Source organism: Contarinia nasturtii, unplaced genomic scaffold (genome assembly GCF_009176525.2).
Source record: "Contarinia nasturtii isolate CC-2019 unplaced genomic scaffold, AAFC_CNas_1.1 Cnas_scaffold_630, whole genome shotgun sequence".
Classification (NCBI taxonomy): domain Eukaryota; kingdom Metazoa; phylum Arthropoda; class Insecta; order Diptera; family Cecidomyiidae; genus Contarinia; species Contarinia nasturtii.
The window spans coordinates 2,537,643-2,546,376 of record NW_022197981.1 but is presented as its reverse complement, the minus strand read 5'-3'; positions in this window follow the sequence as shown (position 1 = coordinate 2,546,376).

Sequence of the window (8,734 nt, the reverse complement as noted above, 5' to 3'; positions counted from 1 at the left end):
ACTTAAACTCATATACTTGAGTGCGTACTTCTATGAGTAAAGTCGACGTAAACAAACCTACTCATCGGCGAATTGAAACACATGTGAGCAGAATTACCGATTTTTGATTTGGAACTTCAATACCGACATTTTCTGTTATTAATGTTGTTATACTTTTATTCTCAACAAGTAGATTTTGTATTGAGGTGTAAAAATATTCAAATGAAGACTGTCCAATGATTTTTTGTTGTTGGGATTGTTTTTCACATTGAATTCGGTTTTATGTAAAACTGTACGGCGAGTGTTCATTGATATGTCATCGTAAAACTAACAATATTAGCACTCTTATTTGCTTTATGATCCAATGACGCTTGATTTGAAAGCGCTCTCGTTTTTTTTTGTAAACCTTTTTTCTGGGTTGATAAAGCTGCCTTGTGCCACAGATGCTTTTTTTAATCGCAAACATTTTTTAATTTTTTTTTTATTGTTGGAAACACGTGGGTAAAACAAAATCGAGCAATACATTCGACTTTAGGCATTAAAATGAGAGCATATTTTGAGTCGAGTCTCACACAAACATTTTATATTACCTGTTAGCTCGTTTTAAATACATCTTATTAGACATTTGAATCAGTCAGGAGGTAACTTCATTTTTTTACTCGCTTTTGAATTCGTTGCTTTATAAAATTGATAGTGCATTTACGTAAATTGCTTTATTCAATTTCAGTATTTGTTTTATTGATTTTTAGTTGATAATTTTCAATAGAGGGTGCTCGTTTTCATACATTTGATCATCGCGTTCCCAATTGGTTGTATGTTTTTGAAAAGTTCCAGAAATCAATCAAAATAATCCATTTAATGCCATGAGCTATCGCATATCTGAAGTAATCAAAACTTCAATGGTCTTATAGCAAGAGCGAATCGGCTTATGTTGGTTAAAAAAAATGTCAGAGATAAGAAATTAAAATCTCAAGCTGTACCTGAGTTAGTTGATAAAAATGATGTACAAACCGTGTTTCATCTCCTTGACTTAAGATTAATTAATTAATCCGTAGAAAAGAAACGACCTGTTCAAACTTACGAAAAGAAGAAATGAAAACAAAGCGTGTGTTTTTTTTTTGTTTTTTGTAATAACTTTTTGTTTTTGTTTTTATTATTCTCAAATAGATGATGTTAATAATAGACTGCATAATGCATATTCTACTTAAATTTGCTCTTTCCCTCTCTCTAGGTATAATATATTATTATTATTTACTTTTTTTTATTTATGCATTATTCTAATAGTTTTTGTTTAATAAATCAACAATTTTTTCACGTTTTGTCATTTTGCTTTTTTTTAAGTTCAACTCTGGTTGAATATTTACTGTGTGTGTTGTTTTTTTTTCTTCATTCATTCAATTTATTTTGTTTTTTGTTCATTTTTAAGTACTCAACGCTGAAAAACTTAAACGTTCTGTTTTTTTTAATTCCAGCGTATTTGTTGTTGTTATTCAGATACAAAAGTGTGTCACTCGATCGCATATTTAGAATTATCCATTAAATATATAAAATTTTGGGAGCTTAATGCAAACTGAAACTACCATATGCTGGAACTGTTGGTCTATAGTTTGCCATTTGCATAACTATATAATATTTTATATGTTGTTGTTTAAAGTTTCAATGAAAGCAATCATAAATGATATATTTTTCTTTTTAAAATTAGTATAAGGATGGGTTTTTTTTAACGTGGAAATTTCCTATGATTACGCAAATAGTAAAAAAAGGTCAGACATTCATTAGTATGCAACGCAATTGTTCATGCTGAATATCGTAGATGCGTTTATCAGCATGTTTTGCAATTTGTCGTATGAACCAAAAGTAATTTTGATGAATTAAATGTGTCTAGACACAGTCTACGGTATGCAACAAGACATTTTGCGTTAGCGTTGTTCGTAAAACTTTTTGCCGTTTCTTTTCTTTTGTTTAGAACAATGAGGAAGGGGGTGGGGAAATATGAATGGCAAAATTTAAAAAAAAATAATAATCACAAAACAGGTGAATTTGGCTAGCCTCCTGTTTTGCAATGAAGGAGGGTGTGTGTATGTCGCTTGAATCAATTAACTTTTTTTTTGTTTTGGCTTATTACAGTCGATTCATTTCGATCGATTCGAAATCAAAAAGAAGAAATAAGAAGAGACATGAATCGTATAAATTCGGTATTTCGTATATTATATTGTATCGGATACAATTGAAAATGGTTGCAAAACAATGGTGCCAAATTAATGCAATAAGCTTGCGTTCAGAATATACAACCAAATTCATTCAATTTGTTTTGTTGTTATTTTGACTGAACGATGTGATTATGTACAGATCAATCCATTGTTTTATTAAAGTTGTTGTTTTTTTGTCTTCTTCTTTTCGTATGTTGTAAATGTGCATTGTTATTTTTTTTTTTGTTAATTCTTTGTGATGAGATAACATCTTAGGCTTCTGTTATTAAGTATAGTGCATGAAAGTTTGTTTGTTTGGCAGTAACCGTTGAATTTGTCTATGAAACTCAAACTGGATCTAAGTTGAATTTATGTTTTATGTTTGGTTGTTTTTTTTTCATAACGTTGAATTGAAAGTGCTTATCCCGTTAGTTTCCAATTCAAACGTATTGAAATTTTATATGATTCATACATTCACATTTGTTTTTGTTTTTTTAATCTTTGTGATGTGCTAACGATGATTTTTTGTTCTTATTATTTATATTTTTCTCCCACAAGACTTTTTTTTGGTTAATTTTCTCTTCAATAATTTTTTATTGAAGGCCGAATGAATGGGTTAGCGTGTGCTCTTGAAAACTGATTCAATTCAAAAATTATTTATAATATGGACAAATGAAAAAGGTGGCAAATTGTGTGCCAGAAGTTTATCAATTTCATTCGAAAATATTCCAATTCTGGAGACTTTCAAAGATCTTCAGTCAATGTTTTGAAAATATCGAGTCAGTTTTTTTATTGTTGTTGTTCATTCTTCGATTAGTGTGAATTGAATGTTTCGGAAAAGAGCATAAATATCCCATCGCATTGCAGCCCACAATAATGACGTAAAACATTCTCTAAGTTAAATTTGATGAAACAGAATAAAAGAACCATGACCTGTTGTTGGTGTTATAATATTTCGAGAAAGATATTCTCTGTTTGTTGTTTTTTAATATTTCTTCACATAATATCGGTGTTGTTTCGTTTGAATAAATTCCTTGCCCGTTTTCTCATTTTCCATTCGTGATTTTTTTTTAGCTTTCATTTTTGCTTTTGTCTTCTTTTAGTTTTTTTTGCTATGATTTTTGTTTAAGTATTTTTTTTCGTTTTCTCAATTTTCATCCCATAAATTTCAAATAAAAAATCAATCCACATTTCATTTAAATTAAGAAAAAATCCAGCTGTTTTACATAATCTTTGTCCCTCGCGATCAACACTGTTCATACTTAAGCTTTTATCACTCGCTCCTTCTCAATAATCTATTCAATGGAATCGCCGCCGCGCACCAATTTAGTGTATTTATTCATTTGTTCGCCACTGACCGGCAATTGATTTGCTCATTTTTCGGTCAATTCTTTTTTGGAAAATCCATAAAATTCACAAAGCAAGCGATCAATGCATGAACAAATCAATAAGTTTAGCAAGGCACTTGATGCAAAATGAAATTCTTTTCTTCTTCTTTTTCTTATTAGTTTTTTTTTAATGTCTCCTCGTAAGTGTTGCTGCAGCTTGCAACACATTTTGTGTTCTCTTTAAACACACTCTTTCAACAATTTTTTTTTTGCGAATTTTCTTGAATTTTTGTTTTACTCGTTCAAAATTTTCTCATTTTTTGATGTCGTCATATAATGTGTGTTGCTTTTGAACTTTAAACTATTTGTTTTTTTTTTTTTTTTTTTGAATTAATGCTAATGTTATTAATGTCATTCATTCGATTTTTGGCGTTTTCACTTGTTTGGATGTGTCGATTATTCGTGGATCGAAAAATGGTGATGGAATAGACACATTTTAATTGAAAATTTGATTCAGATTTCCAATTGAGACACTCACATTCCAGGACCATTCTTTCCCGGTTAATTGGAAAGTGAAATTCTTTCCATCGAAATCGATCAACAAATATTGAAAAATTGATTCATAATGGTGTATGTGTGACAAAATGAAATCAATTGATTCAACAAATTACTCATAAGCATAGATAACATTATGATTGTATGGTCACATTCAATTGAATGAAATTTCTTGTTCGCAATGTGCATTTTATAACTATCCCATCTGTAAACACAATGCAATTACTATTGTTACGTGGAATTATGTGTTATTGTGTTTTTTTCTTTCTTCACGAATTGTTGGAATTGACATAATAGCGAATGCATTGTGTTTTTTATTTGCTTTAAAAATGCAAATGAACGAACCGAGAAATGAAAATTATGTGTGTGTATTGAATGATACAATCAGTAAAATGGACTTACAGGAAAATGCCTGCACAAATCGACTTCAAAATTGCTTCGTTCTTATCCCATTCTATCATCTTTCAAATGAAGTGACAGTTTTTTCTTATGTGTGTTTTTTTGTGTGTGTGCGCGTTTTTCTATTTTCGATTTTTGTGCAAGTAATTTCGTCAGTCAGATTGTTTGTCGTCTATGTGGGTGTTTGTGTGTGTGTCTGTTGGAAAACGCCAATAAATTGAATAAATTGAAGAAACTCAAGTATTCGAATCATTTTCAAGAGCACAGATGACATTTCGCACTGAACAAAAAAATAAATCCATTTAATGATTTCAGATGCCATAATTGAGATGTATGCGTTGAAAAATAAAATCGGAACGGAAACGCAAATGATTTTTTCAAATGAAGCAACAATTTGAATTGAAAATGCTCAAAATGGTAAATGTGCTAAATAAATTTTTTTGCAAACCGATCACAATAATTGATTTTTGATTTTTTTATTTTGATGAAATGTGAGTTTTTCACTGAAAAGTAATTATCAATAATTTGCACAGCAATCTTTTTTTATCGCACATTTTGTTGATTCATTGCAAAAGTGGGTTTCAATCAAAGGCACAAATATTGTTTTCTCATTTAATCGAGAAAACAACAAAGCATATGTACTTTTTTTCCGCAACATTATTGAAAAATTAAAATCCGGCCATGCGGTGATTTAAATATTTAAAATCGATTGGTTTAATACCATCAAAGTACTGTGAAAAATTGGAATCTCAATTGATTTCTACGAAATAAATTGGAATCGTTTGTTTTAAAGAGACTTTGAAGAAAATTGTCCATAGCAAAGATCCCAAGATGGCAAGTGAAGCGTTAAAATGTGATCGAATTGTACAAATCTGTCTCAATTAAAGCTCGATGCTCAAAAGTTCTTCGGAGAAGGAAAAAAAAACTTAAAAAATTTGGAAAATTCGCCATTGATGTTCGCCAAAAAAAACAATCTGCTTCATTCGCTTTTTTTGGTTTCATTTGTTTGCTTATCAGATTGTTGCATGTGAGTCTTTCTTTCAGAATTCTTAATATATGTATTTATTTCGTTCCTATCAAAATAATCTTCTTTTTGTAACAATACAACAAATACACAATTTTATTAACATGAATATTATCTAGATAGTATCTGGGTTTCCCTTGCACATTCCATTTTTTTTTATCTTTCGCTCAGTTTTATCTCATTTCTATTTACATAACAATCAAAGAAAATAATTTAAAATAATTTTATTAAAGTTGTAGTTGTTGGTTTTTTTCTCTCTTTTTCATTAAAAAAATTTTGATGCGATTCGAATGTACGTTTTGATTAAACCGTGCAGCCCAACAATCCTCTTTGAATTGTGTGAATTTAAGTACACACACACAGGAAATAAAATAAAATGAAGACTACTTTGGCGCTCGATTTACTCAAAAACATAACCAATCCATCGGTCTAAATATATGGTGAGCGTACACATGAACAGAGGAGACGAACAAATTAACTTGCATCGACGAAATGTTGACACAAACCAAAACAATACCAATGTAACAATCAAATGACAAAACACATGTAGCTTAAATTATAGATACCATCATTTTGCCGCGCAAAAAATTTTCAAACAAAAAAAAAACGAAAGATGAAACAAATAAACAACTGAATCGATAATTGTAGCCACTTTGAATCTATTTGAACAAAGGAAAATTAATCAAATAAATCAATGAAATAAAAAGACAGTAATTGAAATAAAACTCAACATTGAAACAATGATACAAACGTAACCATTATCGTATAATTTAACTAGAAATATTTATCGTTACAAAGATAAATTAACGAATTAACGTAGAAATTAAAATTAATTTATAATTAACATACGTTTTCTTTTATATATTTTGAATTATGGTTTTGATTGTTCATTTTCTTCTACTTCTTCTGTTTGTTTTATTTTATTTTTTTTCATTTCTTCTTTAAATCAATTTGAATTGAGTTGCTAAGTCCGTGCGATGAAAACAGTTGACGAAAAATAGCTCATATTTTTCGACGGCACACACTGAATACTGACACAATGATTCAAAACTCGGAAGCGATTGGAATCGATGTGAAATAGAGCCGTTTACAATCAATTCATTTGCCACATGTCAATTCTGGCCCGATCTCAATCAATATTGGGTATGCGTCAGGCCCATCACGGATTTTTAAAATTACGCTTTAAATTTATCTTTTAAAAATGCCACATTTTTTGATGCAAACGAGAATCTAAATCCAACAAATTGATTGCTATGCCGCACATTTACTTCTTGAAAATGTATGTGTGTGTGTTTTTTTTTCGTATTTCATAAATTTTGTTTTCAGCTATATGTTTTAAAGAATAATCATCAAGACTTGTGAAAATGAACGGATTTTTGATACTTCTTTTTAAAATTCTCTTTGAATTATTCTCGTTTTCATCATTCGATTTCGTTCTATGTGTGTGACTTTTTTATATATAAACGTTCATTGAATAATTTCGTAAAATGTGTCAACGTCAAATTGGGTGTTTTTTTTTCATTTCATTTGTTGTTCGTCCATAAATTCTCCACAAAACTCGTAATGTTCTGTGCCAAAGGTTCCATTTAAAATGTTATGTTTTAAGTACCTATTTTGTATGTGTATATGTGTTTTATTCATTTCTCTCTCACATCTTTTTCTGTTTCACTAAATTAATGTCTTAACTTATAATGAACCAATGAAAAACAATTATAATATATTTTATTTAAATTCAAAATAAGAACATTAATAACGTTTTATAATGAATAAACTAAAATCCGATGTCGGTTGAAATGATTTGAATACACTATTTTTTTGGTGTATTTCGTCTTATTATTGTACCGTGTTTGGTCTGGCAAATGGCTTGAATGCATACAGTCCGAAACTGTCTGGCAAAACATCGAAAATGTGATTGATTGATTTTTCTGTGTGTGAAACGTTTCTAATGAAACGATATTACGGGAATATTCAATCAATTCGAATCGTTTTCTAAATTCAATATTTTCCATGATGTGTGTACCTCAAGCAATGAATTTTGAAAGGTTCATTGATTTTGAATGCAATTTAGTTGATCAAATCAAATATTTGTAACTCAAATAAATGATAATTAAAACGAGAAATTATCAGAAAACTGTTTTGCAGGAAATCGATAAATGAGAGATATCGAGAGAGAGAGAGAGAGAGAGAGAGAGAGAGAGAGAGAGAGAGAGAGAAAAATCACAAAAAAGAAATGAATTGTGGCTGGAAATGGTGCACTCATTCAAAATCTTCATTGAATCGTATATTGTTTGCTAAAAATTTGCAAAGCACTATGGAAAAATGGAACAGAATTTTGGATGCGATGATGGATCGCTGATGAACTCCATGTATGCGGTAAAGTTATCATTTCACTTGACTGGATATATTGAATATTCAGTGCAATGGCGCGGGTATCATCTTTAGCATCGAAAAAGAATGAATCTCATCCATTTACTCTCACTCTCTCATTATCGGTTGCATTTTACTTATGGTTATTTCAACTTTTTTTAAAATCACTTTTATGAATATTCGCTTATCGGTTAACTTGTAAAGTTTTTTTTCTGGAAGAATATCTGTTCTTTTATATTATTACATTTGTTTCTTCGATACCTTAAGCATCTTCATTTTGTTTAATTAATGGTAATTTTGACATTAAATCATTCAATTCTTTTCTCATTTCAGATTACAATAGCTAAGCAATAACTTGTATTATTTTCATTCATGGTAATGGCCAAACTATACTTTTCGCTTGAAACATTTTAACTTCATATAAATGCAAGGCATTTAGCAAAATTCATAAAAAGACTTTTGGTTATAATAATCAACAAAAAAAAGAGGATCGTTTTTGTAACAGCATTTATATTTCGATGCGTTAAGTCCGAATGAACCAAATGACTTGTTTGAACTACTTCAAATCAGCATTTATTTTATTCAATCGCGAGATTTGAAAATGAACATTAAAGAGAAATTCGATGCGAATGTCGTTTTGTATTGTTTGTGCGCTGTTTGATAGCCACTTTGAATATTTGCCAGTTTTTTTTTTAATCCGAAATGGACAATTTTGATCAGGTGAAACGATTGTCAATGGAAATCAAAGTGTGATGATTTAAGAATCAATGTGACAATAAATATTTGATATGAGATCGCAGTATCGAAGTTTTATGGTTGCCACACAAAAATAATATACTTTTTAGATAGGCAACACAGATTATTTTGTCACTGACTGACATTTTGCACAAAAA